This window comes from Salmo salar, chromosome 04 (genome assembly GCF_965601325.2).
Source record: "Salmo salar chromosome 04, fSalSal1, whole genome shotgun sequence".
In the NCBI taxonomy this organism is placed as follows: domain Eukaryota; kingdom Metazoa; phylum Chordata; class Actinopteri; order Salmoniformes; family Salmonidae; genus Salmo; species Salmo salar.
The window spans coordinates 37,821,794-37,843,998 of record NC_138294.1 but is presented as its reverse complement, the minus strand read 5'-3'; the positions used below and the strand labels follow the sequence as shown (position 1 = coordinate 37,843,998).

Genomic DNA, 22,205 nt, shown 5'->3' with positions numbered 1-22,205 from the left:
CAACCTCTTCGCAAATGTTTTTTTTATTTCTTCTCTTGCATGGCCCCACATGAATATAGAATCCCTGCACACTCCTAGAGCAACTGATAAGATTCAGGTATTGAAGAATAGCTTTACCAAGGGCAACCTCAACGGTGGGATTTGAACCGACACCTCCACACACTTAATCAAGCACTTTAGACCACTCAGCCTGACAACACATTTGTTAAATGTCTCGATGGGATCGACACATGGCTCTGCCGTTGCAATGCCTAACTTTCATTGATTTCAATCATGGGTTTACATACAGCAACTACAGTTTGTGGGGGCAACTGCCACTTGTGTACCAACGGATGAGGTGGCCGAGTGGTTAAGGCGATGGACTGCTAATCCATTGTGCTCTGCATGCATGGGTTCGAATCCCATCCTCATCGAGCAACCAAAAAATAAGACCTTTTTTATGGCACTGTAAGATTTTGACTTACGCAAACATTGGTAAGATGGCCGACTGCCACCGCAAGAGCACAGAACTTGGTATCTGAGTGGTGAAGGCGATGAACTACATGTGTAGATTGGAAAACCAACCTCTTCGCAAATGTTTTTTTTATTTCTTCTCTTGCATGGCCCCACATGAATATAGAATCCCTGCACACTCCTAGAGCAACTGATAAGATTCAGGTATTGAAGAATAGCTTTACCAAGGGCAACCTCAACGGTGGGATTTGAACCGACACCTCCACACACTTAATCAAGCACTTTAGACCACTCAGCCTGACAACACATTTGTTAAATGTCTCGATGGGATGGACACATGGCCCTGCCGTTGCAATGCCTAACTTTCATTGATTTCAATCATGGGTTTACATACAGCAACTACAGTTTGTGGGGGCAACTGCCACTTGTGTACCAACGGATGAGGTGGCCGAGTGGTTAAGGCGATGGACTGCTAATCCATTGTGCTCTGCATGCATGGGTTCGAATCCCATCCTCATCGAGCAACCAAAAATATAAGACCTTTTTTATGGCACTGTAAGATTTTGACTTACGCAAACATTGGTAAGATGGCCGACTGCCACCGCATGAGCACAGAACTTGGTATCTGAGTGGTGAAGGTGATGAACTACATGTGTAGATTGGAAAACCAACCTCTTCGCAAATGTTTTTTTTATTTCTTCTCTTGCATGGCCCCACATGAATATAGAATCCCTGCACACTCCTAGAGCAACTGATAAGATTCAGGTATTGAAGAATAGCTTTACCAAGGGCAACCTCAACGGTGGGATTTGAACCGACACCTCCACACACTTAATCAAGCACTTTAGACCACTCAGCCTGACAACACATTTGTTAAATGTCTCGATGGGATCGACACATGGCCCTGCCGTTGCAATACTTAACTTTCATTGATTTCAATCATGGGTTTACATACAGCAACTACAGTTTGTGGGGGCAACTGCCACTTGTGTACCTGCGGATAAGGTGGCCGAGTGGTTAAGGTGATGGACTGCTAATCCATTGTGCTCTGCATGCATGGGTTCGAATCCCATCCTCATCGAGCAACCAAAAAAATAAGACCTTTTTTATGGCACTGTAAGATTTTGACTTACGCAAACATTGGTAAGATGGCCGACTGCCACCGCAAGAGCACAGAACTTGGTATCTGAGTGGTGAAGGCGATGAACTACATGTGTAGATTGGAAAACCAACCTCTTCGCAAATGTTTTTTTTATTTCTTCTCTTGCATGGCCCCACATGAATATAGAATCCCTGCACACTCCTAGAGCAACTGATAAGATTCAGGTATTGAAGAATAGCTTTACCAAGGGCAACCTCAACGGTGGGATTTGAACCGACACCTCCACACACTTAATCAAGCACTTTAGACCACTCAGCCTGACAACACATTTGTTAAATGTCTCGATGGGATCGACACATGGCTCTGCCGTTGCAATGCCTAACTTTCATTGATTTCAATCATGGGTTTACATACAGCAACTACAATTTGTGGGGGCAACTGCCACTTATGTACCAAAGGATGAGGTGGCCGAGTGGTTAAGGCGATGGACTGCTAATCCATTGTGCTCTGCATGCATGGGTTCGAATCCCATCCTCATCGAGCAACCAAAAAATTAAGACCTTTTTTATGGCACTGTAAGATTTTGACTTACGCAAACATTGGTAAGATGGCCGACTGCCACCGCAAGAGCACAGATCTTGGTATGTGAGTGGTGAAGGCGATGAACTACATGTGTAGATTGGAAAACCAACCTCTTCGCAAATGTTTTTTTTTATTTGTTCTCTTGCATGGCCCCACATGAATATAGAATCCCTGCACACTCCTAGAGCAACTGATAAGATTCAGGTAATGAAGAATAGCTTTACCAAGGGCAACCTCAACGGTGGGATTTGAACCAACACCTCCACAAACTTAATCAAGCACTTTAGACCACTCAGCCTGACAACACATTTGTTAAATGTCTCGATGGGATGGACACATGGCCCTGCCGTTGCAATGCCTAACTTTCATCGATTTCAATCATGGGTTTACATACAGCAAATGCAGTTTGTGGGGGAAAATACCACATGTGTACAAATGGATGAGGTGGCCGAGTGGTTAAGGCAATGGACTGCTATTCTATTGTGCTCTGCATGCATGGGTTCGAATCCCATCCTCATCGAGCAAACAAAAAATTAAGACCTTTTTTATGGCACTGTAAGATTTTGACTTACGCAAACATTGGTAAGATGGCCGACTGCCAACGCAAGAGCACAGATCTTGGTATCTGAGTGGTGAAGGCTATGAACTACATGTGTAGATTGGAAAACCAACCTCTTCGCAAATGTTTTTTTTATTTGTTCTCTTGCACGGCCCCACATGAATATAGAATCCCTGCACACTCCTAGAGCAACTGATAAGATTCAGGTAATGAAGAATAGCTTTACCAAGGGCAACCTCAACGGTTATGATTTGAACCGACACCTCCACACACTTAATCAAGCACTTTAGACCACTCAGCCTGACAACACATTTGTTAAATGTCTCGATGGGATGGACACATGGCCCTGCCGTTGCAATGCCTAACTTTCATCGATTTCAATCATGGGTTTACATACAGCAACTGCAGTTTGTGGGGGAAAATACCACATGTTTGCAAATGGATGAGGTGGCTGAGTGGTTAAGGCGATGGACTGCTAATCCATTGTGCTCTGCATGCATGGGTTCGAATCCCATCCTCATCGAGCAATCAAAAAAATAAGACTATTTTTATGGCACTGTACGATTTTGACTTACGCAAACATTGGTAAGATGGCCGACTGCCACCGCATGAGCACAGAACTTGGTATCTGAGTGGTGAAGGCGATGAACTACATGTGTAGATTGGAAAACCAACCTCTTCGCAAATGTTTTTTTTATTTCTTCTCTTGCATGGCCCCACATGAATATAGAATCCCTGCACACTCCTAGAGCGACTGATAAGATTCAGGTATTGAAGAATAGCTTTACCAAGGGCAACCTCAACGGTGGGATTTGAACCGACACCTCCACACACTTAATCAAGCACTTTAGACCACTCAGCCTGACAACACATTTGTTAAATGTCTCGATGGGATGGACACATGGCCCTGCCGTTGCAATGCCTAACTTTCATCGAATTCAATCATGGGTTTACATACAGCAACTGCAGTTTGTGGGGGAAAATACCACGTGTGTACAAACGGATGAGGTGGCAGAGTGGTTAAGGCGATGGGCTGCTAATCCATTGTGCTCTGAATGCATGGGTTCGTATCCCATCCTCATCGAGCAACCAAAAATATAAGACCTTTTTATGGCACTGTAAGAATTTGACTTACGCAAACATTGGTTAGATGGCCGACTGCCACCGCATGAGCACAGAACTTGGTGTCTGAGTGGTGAAGGTGATGAACTACATGTGTAGATTGGAAAACCAACCTCTTCGCAAATGTTTTTTTTATTTCTTCTCTTGCATGGCCCCACATGAATATAGAATCCCTGCACACTCCTAGAGCGACTGATAAGATTCAGGTATTGAAGAATAGCTTTACCAAGGGCAACCTCAACGGTGGGATTTGAACCGACACCTCCACACACTTAATCAAGCACTTTAGACCACTCAGCCTGACAACACATTTGTTAAATGTCTCGATGGGATGGACACATGGCCCTGCCGTTGCAATGCCTAACTTTCATCGAATTCAATCATGGGTTTACATACAGCAACTACAATTTGTGGGGGCAACTGCCACTTATGTACCAACGGATGAGGTGGCCGAGTGGTTAAGGCGATGGACTGCTAATCCATTGTTCTCTGCATGCATAGGTTCGAATCCCATCCTCATCGAGCAAACAAATAATTAAGACCTTTTTTATGGCACTGTAAGATTTTGACTTACGCAAACATTGGTAAGATGGCCGACTGCCACCGCAAGAGCACAGAACTTGGTATCTGAGTGGTGAAGGCGATGAACTACATGTGTAGATTGGAAAACCAACCTCTTCGCAAATGTTTTTTTTTATTTCTTCTCTTGCATGGCCCCACATGAATATAGAATCCCTGCACACTCCTAGAGCAACTGATAAGATTCAGGTAATGAAGAATAGCTTTACCAAGGGCAACCTCAACGGTGGGATTTGAACCGACACCTCTAAACACACTCTATCAAGCACTTTAGACCACTCAGCCTGACAACACATTTGTTAAATGTCTCGATGGGATGGACACATGGCCCTGCCGTTGCAATGCCTAACTTTCATCGATTTCAATCATGGGTTTACATACAGCAACTGCAGTTTGTGGGGGAAAATACCACATGCTTACAAATGGATGAGGTGGCCGAGTGGTTAAGGAGATGGACTGCTATTCCATTGTGCTCTGCATGCATGGGTTCGAATCCCATCCTCATTGAGCAATCCAAAAAAAAGACCTTTTTTATGGCACTGTACGATTTTGACTTACGCAAACATTGGTAAGATGGCCGACTGCCACCGCATGAGCACAGAACTTGGTGTCTGAGTGGTGAAGGTGATGAACTACATGTGTAGATTGGAAAACCAACCTCTTCGCAAATGTTTTTTTTATTTCTTCTCTTGCATGGCCCCACATGAATATAGAATCCCTGCACACTCCTAGAGCGACTGATAAGATTCAGGTATTGAAGAATAGCTTTACCAAGGGCAACCTCAACGGTGGGATTTCAACCGACACCTCCAAACACTTAATCAAGCACTTTAGACCACTCAGCCTGACAACACATTTGTTAAATGTCTCGATGGGATGGACACATGGCCCTGCCGTTGCAATGCCTAACTTTCATCGAATTCAATCATGGGTTTACATACAGCAACTGCAGTTTGTGGGGGAAAATACCACGTGTGTACAAATGGATGAGGTGGCCGAGTGGTTAAGGCGATGGACTGCTAATCCATTGTGCTCTGAATGCATGGGTTCGTATCCCATCCTCATCGAGCAACCAAAAATATAAGACCTTTTTTATGGCACTGTAAGAATTTGACTTACGCAAACATTGGTAAGATGGCCGACTGCCACCGCATGAGCACAGAACTTGGTGTCTGAGTGGTGAAGGTGATGAACTACATGTGTAGATTGGAAAACCAACCTCTTCGCAAATGTTTTTTTTATTTCTTCTCTTGCATGGCCCCACATGAATATAGAATCCCTGCACACTCCTAGAGCGACTGATAAGATTCAGGTATTGAAGAATAGCTTTACCAAGGGCAACCTCAACGGTGGGATTTGAACCGACACCTCCACACACTTAATCAAGCACTTTAGACCACTCAGCCTGACAACACATTTGTTAAATGTCTCGATGGGATGGACACATGGCCCTGCCGTTGCAATGCCTAACTTTCATCGATTTCAATCATGGGTTTACATACAGCAACTGCAGTTTGTGGGGGAAAATACCACATGTTTGCAAATGGATGAGGTGGCTGAGTGGTTAAGGCGATGGACTGCTAATCCATTGTGCTCTGCATGCATGGGTTCGAATCCCATCCTCATCGAGCAATCAAAAAAATAAGACTATTTTCATGGCACTGTAAGAATTTGACTTACGCAAACATTGCTTAGATGGCCGACTGCCACCGCATGAGCACAGAACTTGGTGTCTGAGTGGTGAAGGTGATGAACTACATGTGTAGATTGGAAAACCAACCTCTTCGCAAATGTTTTTTTTATTTCTTCTCTTGCATGGCCCCACATGAATATAGAATCCCTGCACACTCCTAGAGCGACTGATAAGATTCAGGTATTGAAGAATAGCTTTACCAAGGGCAACCTCAACGGTGGGATTTGAACCGACACCTCCACACACTTAATCAAGCACTTTAGACCACTCAGCCTGACAACACATTTGTTAAATGTCTCGATGGGATGGACACATGGCCCTGCCGTTGCAATGCCTAACTTTCATCGAATTCAATCATGGGTTTACATACAGCAACTACAATTTGTGGGGGCAACTGCCACTTATGTACCAACGGATGAGGTGGCCGAGTGGTTAAGGCGATGGACTGCTAATCCATTGTTCTCTGCATGCATAGGTTCGAATCCCATCCTCATCGAGCAAACAAATAATTAAGACCTTTTTTATGGCACTGTAAGATTTTGACTTACGCAAACATTGGTAAGATGGCCGACTGCCACCGCAAGAGCACAGAACTTGGTATCTGAGTGGTGAAGGCGATGAACTACATGTGTAGATTGGAAAACCAACCTCTTCGCAAATGTTTTTTTTTATTTCTTCTCTTGCATGGCCCCACATGAATATAGAATCCCTGCACACTCCTAGAGCAACTGATAAGATTCAGGTAATGAAGAATAGCTTTACCAAGGGCAACCTCAACGGTGGGATTTGAACCGACACCTCTAAACCCACTCTATCAAGCACTTTAGACCACTCAGCCTGACAACACATTTGTTAAATGTCTCGATGGGATGGACACATGGCCCTGCCGTTGCAATGCCTAACTTTCATCGATTTCAATCATGGGTTTACATACAGCAACTGCAGTTTGTGGGGGAAAATACCACATGGTTACAAATGGATGAGGTGGCCGAGTGGTTAAGGAGATGGACTGCTATTCCATTGTGCTCTGCATGCATGGGTTCGAATCCCATCCTCATTGAGCAATCAAAAAAAAAGACCTTTTTTATGGCACTGTACGATTTTGACTTACGCAAACATTGGTAAGATGGCCGACTGCCACCGCATGAGCACAGAACTTGGTGTCTGAGTGGTGAAGGTGATGAACTACATGTGTAGATTGGAAAACCAACCTCTTCGCAAATGTTTTTTTTATTTCTTCTCTTGCATGGCCCCACATGAATATAGAATCCCTGCACACTCCTAGAGCGACTGATAAGATTCAGGTATTGAAGAATAGCTTTACCAAGGGCAACCTCAACGGTGGGATTTGAACCGACACCTCCACACACTTAATCAAGCACTTTAGACCACTCAGCCTGACAACACATTTGTTAAATGTCTCGATGGGATCGACACATGGCTCTGCCGTTGCAATGCCTAACTTTCATTGATTTCAATCATGGGTTTACATACAGCAACTACAATTTGTGGGGGCAACTGCCACTTATGTACCAACGGATGAGGTGGCCGAGTGGTTAAGGCGATGGACTGCTAATCCATTGTGCTCTGCATGCATGGGTTTGAATCCCATCCTCATCGAGCAAACAAAAAATTAAGGCCTTTTTTATGGCACTGTAAGATTTTGACTTACGCAAACATTGGTAAGATGGCCGACTGCCACCGCAAGAGCACAGATCTTGGTATCTGAGTGGTGAAGGCGATGAACTACATGTGTAGATTGGAAAACCAACCTCTTCGCAAATGTTTTTTTTTATTTGTTCTCTTGCATGGCCCCACATGAATATAGAATCCCTGCACACTCCTAGAGCAACTGATAAGATTCAGGTAATGAAGAATAGCTTTACCAAGGGCAACCTCAACGGTGGGATTTGAACCGACACCTCCACACACTTAATCAAGCACTTTAGACCACTCAGCCTGACAACACATTTGTTAAATGTCTCGATGGGATGGACACATGGCCCTGCCGTTGCAATGCCTAACTTTCATCGATTTCAATCATGGGTTTACATACAGCAACTGCAGTTTGTGGGGGAAAATACCACGTGTGTACAAACGGATGAGGTGGCCGAGTGGTTAAGGCGATGGACTACTAATCTATTGTACTCTGAATGCATGGGTTCGTATCCCATCCTCATCGACCAACCAAAAATATAAGACCTTTTTTATGGCACTGTAAGAATTTGACTTACGCAAACATTGGTAAGATGGCCGACTGCCACCGCATGAGCACAGAACTTGGTGTCTGAGTGGTGAAGGTGATGAACTACATGTGTAGATTGGAAAACCAACCTCTTCGCAAATGTTTTTTTTATTTCTTCTCTTGCATGGCCCCACATGAATATAGAATCCATGCACAGTCCTAGAGCGACTGATAAGATTCAGGTATTGAAGAATAGCTTTACCAAGGGCAACCTCAACGGTGGGATTTGAACCGACACCTCCACACACTTAATCAAGCACTTTAGACCACTCAGCCTGACAACACATTTGTTAAATGTCTCGATGGGATCGACACATGGCTCTGCCGATGCAATGCCTAACTTTCATTGATTTCAATCATGGGTTTACATACAGCAACTACAATTTGTGGGGGCAACTGCCACTTATGCACCAACGGATGAGGTGGCCGAGTGGTTAAGGCGATAGACTGCTAATCCATTGTGCTCTGCATGCATGGGTTCGAATCCCATCCTCATCGAGCAAACAAAAAATTAAGACCTTTTTTATGGCACTGTAAGATTTTGACTTACGCAAACATTGGTAAGATGGCCGACTGCCACCGCAAGAGCACAGATCTTGGTATCTGAGTGGTGAAGGCGATGAACTACATGTGTAGATTGGAAAACCAACCTCTTCGCAAATGTTTTTTTTAATTTGTTCTCTTGCATGGCCCCACATGAATATAGAATCCCTGCACACTCCTAGAGCAACTGATAAGATTCAGGTAATGAAGAATAGCTTTACCAAGGGCAACCTCAACGGTGGGATTTGAACCGACACCTCCACACACTTAATCAAGCACTTTAGACCACTCAGCCTGACAACACATTTGTTAAATGTCTCGATGGGATGGACACATGGCCCTGCCGTTGCAATGCCTAACTTTCATCGATTTCAATCATGGGTTTACATACAGCAACTGCAGTTTGTGGGGGAAAATACCACGTGTGTACAAACGGATGAGGTGGCCGAGTGGTTAAGGCGATGGACTGCTAATCTATTGTACTCTGAATGCATGGGTTCGTATCCCATCCTCATCGAGCAACCAAAAATATAAGACCTTTTTTATGGCACTGTAAGAATTTGACTTACGCAAACATTGGTAAGATGGCCGACTGCCACCGCATGAGCACAGAACTTGGTGTCTGAGTGGTGAAGGTGATGAACTACAGGTGTAGATTGGAAAACCAACCTCTTCGCAAATGTTTTTTTTATTTCTTCTCTTGCATGGCCCCACATGAATATAGAATCCCTGCACACTCCTAGAGCGACTGATAAGATTCAGGTATTGAAGAATAGCTTTACCAAGGGCAACCTCAACGGTGGGATTTGAATCGACACCTCCACACACTTAATCAAGCACTTTAGACCACTCAGCCTGACAACACATTTGTTAAATGTCTCGATGGGATCGACACATGGCTCTGCCGATGCAATGCCTAACTTTCATTGATTTCAATCATGGGTTTACATACAGCAACTACAATTTGTGGGGGCAACTGCCACTTATGCACCAACGGATGAGGTGGCCGAGTGGTTAAGGCGATGGACTGCTAATCTATTGTACTCTGAATGCATGGGTTCGTATCCCATCCTCATCGAGCAACCAAAAATATAAGACCTTTTTTATGGCACTGTAAGAATTTGACTTACGCAAACATTGGTAAGATGGCCGACTGCCACCGCATGAGCACAGAACTTGGTGTCTGAGTGGTGAAGGTGATGAACTACAGGTGTAGATTGGAAAACCAACCTCTTCGCAAATGTTTTTTTTATTTCTTCTCTTGCATGGCCCCACATGAATATAGAATCCCTGCACACTCCTAGAGCGACTGATAAGATTCAGGTATTGAAGAATAGCTTTACCAAGGGCAACCTCAACGGTGGGATTTGAACCGACACCTCCACACACTTAATCAAGCACTTTAGACCACTCAGCCTGACAACACATTTGTTAAATGTCTCGATGGGATGGACACATGGCCCTGCCGTTGCAATGCCTAACTTTCATCGATTTCAATCATGGGTTTACATACAGCAACTGCAGTTTGTGGGGGAAAATACCACGTGTGTACAAACGGATGAGGTGGCCGAGTGGTTAAGGCGATGGACTGCTAATCCATTGTGCTCTGAATGCATGGGTTCGTATCCCATCATCATCGAGCAACCAAAAATATAAGACCTTTTTTATGGCACTGTAAGATTTTGACTTACGCAAACATTGGTAAGATGGCCGACTGCCACCGCATGAGCACAGAACTTGGTGTCTGAGTGGTGAAGGTGATGAACTACATGTGTAGATTGGAAAACCAACCTCTTCGCAAATGTTTTTTTTATTTCTTCTCTTGCATGGCCCCACATGAATATAGAATCCATGCACAGTCCTAGAGCGACTGATAAGATTCAGGTATTGAAGAATAGCTTTACCAAGGGCAACCTCAACGGTGGGATTTGAACCGACACCTCCAAACACTTAATCAAGCACTTTAGACCACTCAGCCTGACAACACATTTGTTAAATGTCTCGATGGGATCGACACATGGCTCTGCCGATGCAATGCCTAACTTTCATTGATTTCAATCATGGGTTTACATACAGCAACTACAATTTGTGGGGGCAACTGCCACTTATGTACCAACGGATGAGGTGGCCGAGTGGTTAAGGTGATGGACTGCTAATCCATTGTGCTCTGCATGCATGGGTTCGAATCCCATCCTCATCGAGCAAACAAAAAATTAAGACCTTTTTTATGGCACTGTAAGATTTTGACTTACGCAAACATTGGTAAGATGGCCGACTGCCACCGCAAGAGCACAGATCTTGGTATCTGAGTGGTGAAGGCGATGAACTACATGTGTAGATTGGAAAACCAACCTCTTCGCAAATGTTTTTTTTTATTTGTTCTCTTGCATGGCCCCACATGAATATAGAATCCCTGCACACTCCTAGAGCAACTGATAAGATTCAGGTAATGAAGAATAGCTTTACCAAGGGCAACCTCAACGGTGGGATTTGAACCGACACCTCCACACACTTAATCAAGCACTTTAGACCACTCAGCCTGACAACACATTTGTTAAATGTCTCGATGGGATGGACACATGGCCCTGCCGTTGCAATGCCTAACTTTCATCGATTTCAATCATGGGTTTACATACAGCAACTGCAGTTTGTGGGGGAAAATACCACGTGTGTACAAACGGATGAGGTGGCCGAGTGGTTAAGGCGATGGACTGCTAATCTATTGTACTCTGAATGCATGGGTTCGTATCCCATCCTCATCGAGCAACCAAAAATATAAGACCTTTTTTATGGCACTGTAAGAATTTGACTTACGCAAACATTGGTAAGATGGCCGACTGCCACCGCATGAGCACAGAACTTGGTGTCTGAGTGGTGAAGGTGATGAACTACATGTGTAGATTGGAAAACCAACCTCTTCGCAAATGTTTTTTTTATTTCTTCTCTTGCATGGCCCCACATGAATATAGAATCCATGCACAGTCCTAGAGCGACTGATAAGATTCAGGTATTGAAGAATAGCTTTACCAAGGGCAACCTCAACGGTGGGATTTGAACCGACACCTCCACACACTTAATCAAGCACTTTAGACCACTCAGCCTGACAACACATTTGTTAAATGTCTCGATGGGATCGACACATGGCTCTGCCGTTGCAATGCCTAACTTTCATTGATTTCAATCATGGGTTTACATACAGCAACTACAATTTGTGGGGGCAACTGCCACTTATGTACCAATGGATGAGGTGGCCGAGTGGTTAAGGCGATGGACTGCTAATCCATTGTGCTCTGCATGCATGGGTTCGAATCCCATCTTCATCGAGCAAACAAAAAATTAAGACCTTTTTTATGGCACTGTAAGATTTTGACTTACGCAAACATTGGTAAGATGGCCGACTGCCACCGCAAGAGCACAGATCTTGGTATCTGAGTGGTGAAGGCGATGAACTACATGTGTAGATTGGAAAACCAACCTCTTCGCAAATGTTTTTTTTTATTTGTTCTCTTGCATGGCCCCACATGAATATAGAATCCCTGCACACTCCTAGAGCAACTGATAAGATTCAGGTAATGAAGAATAGCTTTACCAAGGGCAACCTCAACGGTGGGATTTGAACCGACACCTCCACACACTTAATCAAGCACTTTAGACCACTCAGCCTGACAACACATTTGTTAAATGTCTCGATGGGATGGACACATGGCCCTGCCGTTGCAATGCCTAACTTTCATCGATTTCAATCATGGGTTTACATACAGCAACTGCAGTTTGTGGGGGAAAATACCACGTGTGTACAAACGGATGAGGTGGCCGAGTGGTTAAGGCGATGGACTACTAATCTATTGTACTCTGAATGCATGGGTTCGTATCCCATCCTCATCGACCAACCAAAAATATAAGACCTTTTTTATGGCACTGTAAGAATTTGACTTACGCAAACATTGGTAAGATGGCCGACTGCCACCGCATGAGCACAGAACTTGGTGTCTGAGTGGTGAAGGTGATGAACTACATGTGTAGATTGGAAAACCAACCTCTTCGCAAATGTTTTTTTTATTTCTTCTCTTGCATGGCCCCACATGAATATAGAATCCATGCACAGTCCTAGAGCGACTGATAAGATTCAGGTATTGAAGAATAGCTTTACCAAGGGCAACCTCAACGGTGGGATTTGAACCGACACCTCCACACACTTAATCAAGCACTTTAGACCACTCAGCCTGACAACACATTTGTTAAATGTCTCGATGGGATCGACACATGGCTCTGCCGATGCAATGCCTAACTTTCATTGATTTCAATCATGGGTTTACATACAGCAACTACAATTTGTGGGGGCAACTGCCACTTATGCACCAACGGATGAGGTGGCCGAGTGGTTAAGGCGATAGACTGCTAATCCATTGTGCTCTGCATGCATGGGTTCGAATCCCATCCTCATCGAGCAAACAAAAAATTAAGACCTTTTTTATGGCACTGTAAGATTTTGACTTACGCAAACATTGGTAAGATGGCCGACTGCCACCGCAAGAGCACAGATCTTGGTATCTGAGTGGTGAAGGCGATGAACTACATGTGTAGATTGGAAAACCAACCTCTTCGCAAATGTTTTTTTTAATTTGTTCTCTTGCATGGCCCCACATGAATATAGAATCCCTGCACACTCCTAGAGCAACTGATAAGATTCAGGTAATGAAGAATAGCTTTACCAAGGGCAACCTCAACGGTGGGATTTGAACCGACACCTCCACACACTTAATCAAGCACTTTAGACCACTCAGCCTGACAACACATTTGTTAAATGTCTCGATGGGATGGACACATGGCCCTGCCGTTGCAATGCCTAACTTTCATCGATTTCAATCATGGGTTTACATACAGCAACTGCAGTTTGTGGGGGAAAATACCACGTGTGTACAAACGGATGAGGTGGCCGAGTGGTTAAGGCATTGGACTGCTAATCTATTGTACTCTGAATGCATGGGTTCGTATCCCATCCTCATCGAGCAACCAAAAATATAAGACCTTTTTTATGGCACTGTAAGAATTTGACTTACGCAAACATTGGTAAGATGGCCGACTGCCACCGCATGAGCACAGAACTTGGTGTCTGAGTGGTGAAGGTGATGAACTACAGGTGTAGATTGGAAAACCAACCTCTTCGCAAATGTTTTTTTTATTTCTTCTCTTGCATGGCCCCACATGAATATAGAATCCCTGCACACTCCTAGAGCGACTGATAAGATTCAGGTATTGAAGAATAGCTTTACCAAGGGCAACCTCAACGGTGGGATTTGAATCGACACCTCCACACACTTAATCAAGCACTTTAGACCACTCAGCCTGACAACACATTTGTTAAATGTCTCGATGGGATCGACACATGGCTCTGCCGATGCAATGCCTAACTTTCATTGATTTCAATCATGGGTTTACATACAGCAACTACAATTTGTGGGGGCAACTGCCACTTATGCACCAACGGATGAGGTGGCCGAGTGGTTAAGGCGATGGACTGCTAATCTATTGTACTCTGAATGCATGGGTTCGTATCCCATCCTCATCGAGCAACCAAAAATATAAGACCTTTTTTATGGCACTGTAAGAATTTGACTTACGCAAACATTGGTAAGATGGCCGACTGCCACCGCATGAGCACAGAACTTGGTGTCTGAGTGGTGAAGGTGATGAACTACAGGTGTAGATTGGAAAACCAACCTCTTCGCAAATGTTTTTTTTATTTCTTCTCTTGCATGGCCCCACATGAATATAGAATCCCTGCACACTCCTAGAGCGACTGATAAGATTCAGGTATTGAAGAATAGCTTTACCAAGGGCAACCTCAACGGTGGGATTTGAACCGACACCTCCACACACTTAATCAAGCACTTTAGACCACTCAGCCTGACAACACATTTGTTAAATGTCTCGATGGGATGGACACATGGCCCTGCCGTTGCAATGCCTAACTTTCATCGATTTCAATCATGGGTTTACATACAGCAACTGCAGTTTGTGGGGGAAAATACCACGTGTGTACAAACGGATGAGGTGGCCGAGTGGTTAAGGCGATGGACTGCTAATCTATTGTACTCTGAATGCATGGGTTCGTATCCCATCCTCATCGAGCAACCAAAAATATAAGACCTTTTTTATGGCACTGTAAGAATTTGACTTACGCAAACATTGGTAAGATGGCCGACTGCCACCGCATGAGCACAGAACTTGGTGTCTGAGTGGTGAAGGTGATGAACTACATGTGTAGATTGGAAAACCAACCTCTTCGCAAATGTTTTTTTTATTTCTTCTCTTGCATGGCCCCACATGAATATAGAATCCATGCACAGTCCTAGAGCGACTGATAAGATTCAGGTATTGAAGAATAGCTTTACCAAGGGCAACCTCAACGGTGGGATTTGAACCGACACCTCCACACACTTAATCAAGCACTTTAGACCACTCAGCCTGACAACACATTTGTTAAATGTCTCGATGGGATCGACACATGGCTCTGCCGTTGCAATGCCTAACTTTCATTGATTTCAATCATGGGTTTACATACAGCAACTACAATTTGTGGGGGCAACTGCCACTTATGTACCAATGGATGAGGTGGCCGAGTGGTTAAGGCGATGGACTGCTAATCCATTGTGCTCTGCATGCATGGGTTCGAATCCCATCTTCATCGAGCAAACAAAAAATTAAGACCTTTTTTATGGCACTGTAAGATTTTGACTTACGCAAACATTGGTAAGATGGCCGACTGCCACCGCAAGAGCACAGATCTTGGTATCTGAGTGGTGAAGGCGATGAACTACATGTGTAGATTGGAAAACCAACCTCTTCGCAAATGTTTTTTTTTATTTGTTCTCTTGCATGGCCCCACATGAATATAGAATCCCTGCACACTCCTAGAGCAACTGATAAGATTCAGGTAATGAAGAATAGCTTTACCAAGGGCAACCTCAACGGTGGGATTTGAACCGACACCTCCACACACTTAATCAAGCACTTTAGACCACTCAGCCTGACAACACATTTGTTAAATGTCTCGATGGGATGGACACATGGCCCTGCCGTTGCAATGCCTAACTTTCATCGATTTCAATCATGGGTTTACATACAGCAACTGCAGTTTGTGGGGGAAAATACCACGTGTGTACAAACGGATGAGGTGGCCGAGTGGTTAAGGCGATGGACTACTAATCTATTGTACTCTGAATGCATGGGTTCGTATCCCATCCTCATCGACCAACCAAAAATATAAGACCTTTTTTATGGCACTGTAAGAATTTGACTTACGCAAACATTGGTAAGATGGCCGACTGCCACCGCATGAGCACAGAACTTGGTGTCTGAGTGGTGAAGGTGATGAACTACATGTGTAGATTGGAAAACCAACCTCTTCGCAAATGTTTTTTTTATTTCTTCTCTTGCATGGCCCCACATGAATATAGAATCCATGCACAGTCCTAGAGCGACTGATAAGATTCAGGTATTGAAGAATAGCTTTACCAAGGGCAACCTCAACGGTGGGATTTGAACCGACACCTCCACACACTTAATCAAGCACTTTAGACCACTCAGCCTGACAACACATTTGTTAAATGTCTCGATGGGATCGACACATGGCTCTGCCGATGCAATGCCTAACTTTCATTGATTTCAATCATGGGTTTACATACAGCAACTACAATTTGTGGGGGCAACTGCCACTTATGCACCAACGGATGAGGTGGCCGAGTGGTTAAGGCGATAGACTGCTAATCCATTGTGCTCTGCATGCATGGGTTCGAATCCCATCCTCATCGAGCAAACAAAAAATTAAGACCTTTTTTATGGCACTGTAAGATTTTGACTTACGCAAACATTGGTAAGATGGCCGACTGCCACCGCAAGAGCACAGATCTTGGTATCTGAGTGGTGAAGGCGATGAACTACATGTGTAGATTGGAAAACCAACCTCTTCGCAAATGTTTTTTTTAATTTGTTCTCTTGCATGGCCCCACATGAATATAGAATCCCTGCACACTCCTAGAGCAACTGATAAGATTCAGGTAATGAAGAATAGCTTTACCAAGGGCAACCTCAACGGTGGGATTTGAACCGACACCTCCACACACTTAATCAAGCACTTTAGACCACTCAGCCTGACAACACATTTGTTAAATGTCTCGATGGGATGGACACATGGCCCTGCCGTTGCAATGCCTAACTTTCATCGATTTCAATCATGGGTTTACATACAGCAACTGCAGTTTGTGGGGGAAAATACCACGTGTGTACAAACGGATGAGGTGGCCGAGTGGTTAAGGCATTGGACTGCTAATCTATTGTACTCTGAATGCATGGGTTCGTATCCCATCCTCATCGAGCAACCAAAAATATAAGACCTTTTTTATGGCACTGTAAGAATTTGACTTACGCAAACATTGGTAAGATGGCCGACTGCCACCGCATGAGCACAGAACTTGGTGTCTGAGTGGTGAAGGTGATGAACTACAGGTGTAGATTGGAAAACCAACCTCTTCGCAAATGTTTTTTTTATTTCTTCTCTTGCATGGCCCCACATGAATATAGAATCCCTGCACACTCCTAGAGCGACTGATAAGATTCAGGTATTGAAGAATAGCTTTACCAAGGGCAACCTCAACGGTGGGATTTGAATCGACACCTCCACACACTTAATCAAGCACTTTAGACCACTCAGCCTGACAACACATTTGTTAAATGTCTCGATGGGATCGACACATGGCTCTGCCGATGCAATGCCTAACTTTCATTGATTTCAATCATGGGTTTACATACAGCAACTACAATTTGTGGGGGCAACTGCCACTTATGCACCAACGGATGAGGTGGCCGAGTGGTTAAGGCGATGGACTGCTAATCTATTGTACTCTGAATGCATGGGTTCGTATCCCATCCTCATCGAGCAACCAAAAATATAAGACCTTTTTTATGGCACTGTAAGAATTTGACTTACGCAAACATTGGTAAGATGGCCGACTGCCACCGCATGAGCACAGAACTTGGTGTCTGAGTGGTGAAGGTGATGAACTACAGGTGTAGATTGGAAAACCAACCTCTTCGCAAATGTTTTTTTTATTTCTTCTCTTGCATGGCCCCACATGAATATAGAATCCCTGCACACTCCTAGAGCGACTGATAAGATTCAGGTATTGAAGAATAGCTTTACCAAGGGCAACCTCAACGGTGGGATTTGAACCGACACCTCCACACACTTAATCAAGCACTTTAGACCACTCAGCCTGACAACACATTTGTTAAATGTCTCGATGGGATGGACACATGGCCCTGCCGTTGCAATGCCTAACTTTCATCGATTTCAATCATGGGTTTACATACAGCAACTGCAGTTTGTGGGGGAAAATACCACGTGTGTACAAACGGATGAGGTGGCCGAGTGGTTAAGGCGATGGACTGCTAATCCATTGTGCTCTGAATGCATGGGTTCGTATCCCATCATCATCGAGCAACCAAAAATATAAGACCTTTTTTATGGCACTGTAAGATTTTGACTTACGCAAACATTGGTAAGATGGCCGACTGCCACCGCATGAGCACAGAACTTGGTGTCTGAGTGGTGAAGGTGATGAACTACATGTGTAGATTGGAAAACCAACCTCTTCGCAAATGTTTTTTTTATTTCTTCTCTTGCATGGCCCCACATGAATATAGAATCCATGCACAGTCCTAGAGCGACTGATAAGATTCAGGTATTGAAGAATAGCTTTACCAAGGGCAACCTCAACGGTGGGATTTGAACCGACACCTCCAAACACTTAATCAAGCACTTTAGACCACTCAGCCTGACAACACATTTGTTAAATGTCTCGATGGGATCGACACATGGCTCTGCCGATGCAATGCCTAACTTTCATTGATTTCAATCATGGGTTTACATACAGCAACTACAATTTGTGGGGGCAACTGCCACTTATGTACCAACGGATGAGGTGGCCGAGTGGTTAAGGTGATGGACTGCTAATCCATTGTGCTCTGCATGCATGGGTTCGAATCCCATCCTCATCGAGCAAACAAAAAATTAAGACCTTTTTTATGGCACTGTAAGATTTTGACTTACGCAAACATTGGTAAGATGGCCGACTGCCACCGCAAGAGCACAGATCTTGGTATCTGAGTGGTGAAGGCGATGAACTACATGTGTAGATTGGAAAACCAACCTCTTCGCAAATGTTTTTTTTTATTTGTTCTCTTGCATGGCCCCACATGAATATAGAATCCCTGCACACTCCTAGAGCAACTGATAAGATTCAGGTAATGAAGAATAGCTTTACCAAGGGCAACCTCAACGGTGGGATTTGAACCGACACCTCCACACACTTAATCAAGCACTTTAGACCACTCAGCCTGACAACACATTTGTTAAATGTCTCGATGGGATGGACACATGGCCCTGCCGTTGCAATGCCTAACTTTCATCGATTTCAATCATGGGTTTACATACAGCAACTGCAGTTTGTGGGGGAAAATACCACGTGTGTACAAACGGATGAGGTGGCCGAGTGGTTAAGGCGATGGACTGCTAATCTATTGTACTCTGAATGCATGGGTTCGTATCCCATCCTCATCGAGCAACCAAAAATATAAGACCTTTTTTATGGCACTGTAAGAATTTGACTTACGCAAACATTGGTAAGATGGCCGACTGCCACCGCATGAGCACAGAACTTGGTGTCTGAGTGGTGAAGGTGATGAACTACAGGTGTAGATTGGAAAACCAACCTCTTCGCAAATGTTTTTTTTATTTCTTCTCTTGCATGGCCCCACATGAATATAGAATCCCTGCACACTCCTAGAGCGACTGATAAGATTCAGGTATTGAAGAATAGCTTTACCAAGGGCAACCTCAACGGTGGGATTTGAACCGACACCTCCACACACTTAATCAAGCACTTTAGACCACTCAGCCTGACAACACATTTGTTAAATGTCTCGATGGGATGGACACATGGCCCTGCCGTTGCAATGCCTAACTTTCATCGATTTCAATCATGGGTTTACATACAGCAACTGCAGTTTGTGGGGGAAAATACCACGTGTGTACAAACGGATGAGGTGGCCGAGTGGTTAAGGCGATGGACTGCTAATCCATTGTGCTCTGAATGCATGGGTTCGTATCCCATCATCATCGAGCAACCAAAAATATAAGACCTTTTTTATGGCACTGTAAGATTTTGACTTACGCAAACATTGGTAAGATGGCCGACTGCCACCGCATGAGCACAGAACTTGGTGTCTGAGTGGTGAAGGTGATGAACTACATGTGTAGATTGGAAAACCAACCTCTTCGCAAATGTTTTTTTTATTTCTTCTCTTGCATGGCCCCACATGAATATAGAATCCATGCACAGTCCTAGAGCGACTGATAAGATTCAGGTATTGAAGAATAGCTTTACCAAGGGCAACCTCAACGGTGGGATTTGAACCGACACCTCCAAACACTTAATCAAGCACTTTAGACCACTCAGCCTGACAACACATTTGTTAAATGTCTCGATGGGATCGACACATGGCTCTGCCGATGCAATGCCTAACTTTCATCGATTTCAATCATGGGTTTACATACAGCAACTGCAGTTTGTGGGGGAAAATACCACGTGTGTACAAACGGATGAGGTGGCCGAGTGGTTAAGGCGATGGACTGCTAATCTATTGTACTCTGAATGCATGGGTTCGTATCCCATCCTCATCGAGCAACCAAAAATATAAGACCTTTTTTATGGCACTGTAAGAATTTGACTTACGCAAACATTGGTAAGATGGCCGACTGCCACCGCATGAGCACAGAACTTGGTGTCTGAGTGGTGAAGGTGATGAACTACAGGTGTAGATTGGAAAACCAACCTCTTCGCAAATGTTTTTTTTATTTCTTCTCTTGCATGGCCCCACATGAATATAGAATCCCTGCACACTCCTAGAGCGACTGATAAGATTCAGGTATTGAAGAATAGCTTTACCAAGGGCAACCTCAACGGTGGGATTTGAACCGACACCTCCACACACTTAACCTGTTGGGTCTAGGGGGCAGCATTTGCACGTCTGGATAAAAAAAATGTACCCGATTTAATCTGGTTACTAATCCTACCCAGTAACTAGAATATGCATATACTTATTATATATGGATAGAAAACACTCTAAAGTTTCCAAAACTGTTTGAATGGTGTCTGTGAGTATAACAGAACTCATTTGGCAGGCAAAACCCTGAGACATTTTCTGACAGGAAGTGGATACCTGATGTGTTGTATTGACTTTAAAGCTATCCCATTGAAAGACACAGGGGTTTAGGAATATTTTGGCACTTCCTATTGCTTCCACTAGATGTCACCAGCCTTTACAAAGTGTTTTGAGTCTTCTGGAGGGAGATCTGACCGAACAAGAGCCATGGAACGGTGATGTCCCATTAGACACCTGGCGCGCTACTTCATGTTGGGTACCCTCGTTCCAATACGTTATAAAAGGCTATGCATTCGTCCACCTTGAATATTATTCATGTTCTGGTTAAAAAAGGCCCTAATGATTTATGCTATACAACGTTTGACATGTTTGAACGAACGGAAATATATTTTTTCCCCTCGTTCATGACGAGAAGTCCGGCTGGCTTACATCATGTGCTAACGAGACGGAGATTTTTGGACATAAATGATGAGCTTTTTTGAACAAAACTACATTCGTTATGGACCTGTGATACCTGGAAGTGACATCTGATGAAGAGAATCAAAGGTAATGGATTATTTACATAGTATTTTCGATTTTAGATCTCCCCAACATGACGTCTAGTCTGTATCGCAACGCGTATTTTTCTGGGCACAGTGCTCAGATTATTGCAAAGTGTGATTTCCCAGTAAGGTTATTTTTAAATCTGGCAAGTTGATTGCGTTCAAAAGATGTAAATCTATAATTCTTTAAATGACAATATAATATTTTAACAATGTTTTCTAATTTTAATTATTTAATTTCTGACGCTGACTTGACTGCCGGTTATTGGAGGGAAACGATTTCCTCAACATCAATGCCATAGTAAAACGCTGTTTTTGTATATAAATATGAACTTGATAGAACTAAAAATGCATGCATTGTCTAACATAATGTCCTAGGAGTGTCATCTGATGGAGATTGTAAAAGGTTAGTGTATCATTTTAGCTGGTTTTATGGTTTTGGTGACCCTGTCTTTGACTTGACAAAACATTACACACAACTCTTGTAAATGTACTGTCCTAACATACTCTAAATTTATGCTTTCGCCGTAAAACCTTTTTGAAATCGTAAAACGTGGTTA

At 43.8% G+C, this 22,205-nt stretch overlaps 36 non-coding genes across 36 annotated transcripts; all 36 read left to right on the top strand.

Moving 5' to 3' along the window:
• The first annotated feature begins 331 nt into the window (after positions 1 to 331).
• trnas-gcu (transfer RNA serine (anticodon GCU)) lies at positions 332 to 413 on the top strand. The gene has a single exon. It is a non-coding gene; the product is annotated as a tRNA-Ser (tRNA).
• A 478-nt stretch (positions 414 to 891) lies between these two features.
• Positions 892 to 973, top strand: trnas-gcu (transfer RNA serine (anticodon GCU)). The gene has a single exon. It is a non-coding gene; the product is annotated as a tRNA-Ser (tRNA).
• A 479-nt stretch (positions 974 to 1,452) lies between these two features.
• Positions 1,453 to 1,534, top strand: trnas-gcu (transfer RNA serine (anticodon GCU)). Its single transcript has one exon. It is a non-coding gene; the product is annotated as a tRNA-Ser (tRNA).
• A 479-nt stretch (positions 1,535 to 2,013) lies between these two features.
• trnas-gcu (transfer RNA serine (anticodon GCU)) lies at positions 2,014 to 2,095 on the top strand. Its single transcript has one exon. It is a non-coding gene; the product is annotated as a tRNA-Ser (tRNA).
• Positions 2,096 to 2,575: 480 nt separating this feature from the next.
• trnas-gcu (transfer RNA serine (anticodon GCU)) lies at positions 2,576 to 2,657 on the top strand. The gene has a single exon. It is a non-coding gene; the product is annotated as a tRNA-Ser (tRNA).
• A 480-nt stretch (positions 2,658 to 3,137) lies between these two features.
• Positions 3,138 to 3,219, top strand: trnas-gcu (transfer RNA serine (anticodon GCU)). The gene has a single exon. It is a non-coding gene; the product is annotated as a tRNA-Ser (tRNA).
• A 1,039-nt stretch (positions 3,220 to 4,258) lies between these two features.
• Positions 4,259 to 4,340, top strand: trnas-gcu (transfer RNA serine (anticodon GCU)). The gene has a single exon. It is a non-coding gene; the product is annotated as a tRNA-Ser (tRNA).
• Positions 4,341 to 4,822: 482 nt separating this feature from the next.
• Positions 4,823 to 4,904, top strand: trnas-gcu (transfer RNA serine (anticodon GCU)). Its single transcript has one exon. It is a non-coding gene; the product is annotated as a tRNA-Ser (tRNA).
• A 478-nt stretch (positions 4,905 to 5,382) lies between these two features.
• On the top strand, positions 5,383 to 5,464 carry trnas-gcu (transfer RNA serine (anticodon GCU)). The gene has a single exon. It is a non-coding gene; the product is annotated as a tRNA-Ser (tRNA).
• A 479-nt stretch (positions 5,465 to 5,943) lies between these two features.
• trnas-gcu (transfer RNA serine (anticodon GCU)) lies at positions 5,944 to 6,025 on the top strand. Its single transcript has one exon. It is a non-coding gene; the product is annotated as a tRNA-Ser (tRNA).
• A 479-nt stretch (positions 6,026 to 6,504) lies between these two features.
• Positions 6,505 to 6,586, top strand: trnas-gcu (transfer RNA serine (anticodon GCU)). Its single transcript has one exon. It is a non-coding gene; the product is annotated as a tRNA-Ser (tRNA).
• A 482-nt stretch (positions 6,587 to 7,068) lies between these two features.
• trnas-gcu (transfer RNA serine (anticodon GCU)) lies at positions 7,069 to 7,150 on the top strand. The gene has a single exon. It is a non-coding gene; the product is annotated as a tRNA-Ser (tRNA).
• Positions 7,151 to 7,628: 478 nt separating this feature from the next.
• Positions 7,629 to 7,710, top strand: trnas-gcu (transfer RNA serine (anticodon GCU)). Its single transcript has one exon. It is a non-coding gene; the product is annotated as a tRNA-Ser (tRNA).
• Positions 7,711 to 8,190: 480 nt separating this feature from the next.
• On the top strand, positions 8,191 to 8,272 carry trnas-acu (transfer RNA serine (anticodon ACU)). Its single transcript has one exon. It is a non-coding gene; the product is annotated as a tRNA-Ser (tRNA).
• Positions 8,273 to 8,751: 479 nt separating this feature from the next.
• On the top strand, positions 8,752 to 8,833 carry trnas-gcu (transfer RNA serine (anticodon GCU)). Its single transcript has one exon. It is a non-coding gene; the product is annotated as a tRNA-Ser (tRNA).
• Positions 8,834 to 9,313: 480 nt separating this feature from the next.
• trnas-gcu (transfer RNA serine (anticodon GCU)) lies at positions 9,314 to 9,395 on the top strand. Its single transcript has one exon. It is a non-coding gene; the product is annotated as a tRNA-Ser (tRNA).
• A 479-nt stretch (positions 9,396 to 9,874) lies between these two features.
• On the top strand, positions 9,875 to 9,956 carry trnas-gcu (transfer RNA serine (anticodon GCU)). The gene has a single exon. It is a non-coding gene; the product is annotated as a tRNA-Ser (tRNA).
• Positions 9,957 to 10,435: 479 nt separating this feature from the next.
• On the top strand, positions 10,436 to 10,517 carry trnas-gcu (transfer RNA serine (anticodon GCU)). Its single transcript has one exon. It is a non-coding gene; the product is annotated as a tRNA-Ser (tRNA).
• Positions 10,518 to 10,996: 479 nt separating this feature from the next.
• On the top strand, positions 10,997 to 11,078 carry trnas-gcu (transfer RNA serine (anticodon GCU)). The gene has a single exon. It is a non-coding gene; the product is annotated as a tRNA-Ser (tRNA).
• Positions 11,079 to 11,558: 480 nt separating this feature from the next.
• Positions 11,559 to 11,640, top strand: trnas-gcu (transfer RNA serine (anticodon GCU)). The gene has a single exon. It is a non-coding gene; the product is annotated as a tRNA-Ser (tRNA).
• Positions 11,641 to 12,119: 479 nt separating this feature from the next.
• trnas-gcu (transfer RNA serine (anticodon GCU)) lies at positions 12,120 to 12,201 on the top strand. Its single transcript has one exon. It is a non-coding gene; the product is annotated as a tRNA-Ser (tRNA).
• A 480-nt stretch (positions 12,202 to 12,681) lies between these two features.
• On the top strand, positions 12,682 to 12,763 carry trnas-acu (transfer RNA serine (anticodon ACU)). Its single transcript has one exon. It is a non-coding gene; the product is annotated as a tRNA-Ser (tRNA).
• A 479-nt stretch (positions 12,764 to 13,242) lies between these two features.
• On the top strand, positions 13,243 to 13,324 carry trnas-gcu (transfer RNA serine (anticodon GCU)). Its single transcript has one exon. It is a non-coding gene; the product is annotated as a tRNA-Ser (tRNA).
• Positions 13,325 to 13,804: 480 nt separating this feature from the next.
• On the top strand, positions 13,805 to 13,886 carry trnas-gcu (transfer RNA serine (anticodon GCU)). Its single transcript has one exon. It is a non-coding gene; the product is annotated as a tRNA-Ser (tRNA).
• A 479-nt stretch (positions 13,887 to 14,365) lies between these two features.
• Positions 14,366 to 14,447, top strand: trnas-gcu (transfer RNA serine (anticodon GCU)). The gene has a single exon. It is a non-coding gene; the product is annotated as a tRNA-Ser (tRNA).
• A 479-nt stretch (positions 14,448 to 14,926) lies between these two features.
• trnas-gcu (transfer RNA serine (anticodon GCU)) lies at positions 14,927 to 15,008 on the top strand. The gene has a single exon. It is a non-coding gene; the product is annotated as a tRNA-Ser (tRNA).
• Positions 15,009 to 15,487: 479 nt separating this feature from the next.
• On the top strand, positions 15,488 to 15,569 carry trnas-gcu (transfer RNA serine (anticodon GCU)). Its single transcript has one exon. It is a non-coding gene; the product is annotated as a tRNA-Ser (tRNA).
• A 480-nt stretch (positions 15,570 to 16,049) lies between these two features.
• Positions 16,050 to 16,131, top strand: trnas-acu (transfer RNA serine (anticodon ACU)). Its single transcript has one exon. It is a non-coding gene; the product is annotated as a tRNA-Ser (tRNA).
• Positions 16,132 to 16,610: 479 nt separating this feature from the next.
• Positions 16,611 to 16,692, top strand: trnas-gcu (transfer RNA serine (anticodon GCU)). The gene has a single exon. It is a non-coding gene; the product is annotated as a tRNA-Ser (tRNA).
• A 480-nt stretch (positions 16,693 to 17,172) lies between these two features.
• Positions 17,173 to 17,254, top strand: trnas-gcu (transfer RNA serine (anticodon GCU)). Its single transcript has one exon. It is a non-coding gene; the product is annotated as a tRNA-Ser (tRNA).
• A 479-nt stretch (positions 17,255 to 17,733) lies between these two features.
• On the top strand, positions 17,734 to 17,815 carry trnas-gcu (transfer RNA serine (anticodon GCU)). The gene has a single exon. It is a non-coding gene; the product is annotated as a tRNA-Ser (tRNA).
• A 479-nt stretch (positions 17,816 to 18,294) lies between these two features.
• trnas-gcu (transfer RNA serine (anticodon GCU)) lies at positions 18,295 to 18,376 on the top strand. The gene has a single exon. It is a non-coding gene; the product is annotated as a tRNA-Ser (tRNA).
• A 479-nt stretch (positions 18,377 to 18,855) lies between these two features.
• trnas-gcu (transfer RNA serine (anticodon GCU)) lies at positions 18,856 to 18,937 on the top strand. Its single transcript has one exon. It is a non-coding gene; the product is annotated as a tRNA-Ser (tRNA).
• A 480-nt stretch (positions 18,938 to 19,417) lies between these two features.
• On the top strand, positions 19,418 to 19,499 carry trnas-gcu (transfer RNA serine (anticodon GCU)). The gene has a single exon. It is a non-coding gene; the product is annotated as a tRNA-Ser (tRNA).
• A 479-nt stretch (positions 19,500 to 19,978) lies between these two features.
• trnas-gcu (transfer RNA serine (anticodon GCU)) lies at positions 19,979 to 20,060 on the top strand. Its single transcript has one exon. It is a non-coding gene; the product is annotated as a tRNA-Ser (tRNA).
• Positions 20,061 to 20,539: 479 nt separating this feature from the next.
• Positions 20,540 to 20,621, top strand: trnas-gcu (transfer RNA serine (anticodon GCU)). The gene has a single exon. It is a non-coding gene; the product is annotated as a tRNA-Ser (tRNA).
• The last annotated feature ends 1,584 nt before the right edge of the window (positions 20,622 to 22,205 follow it).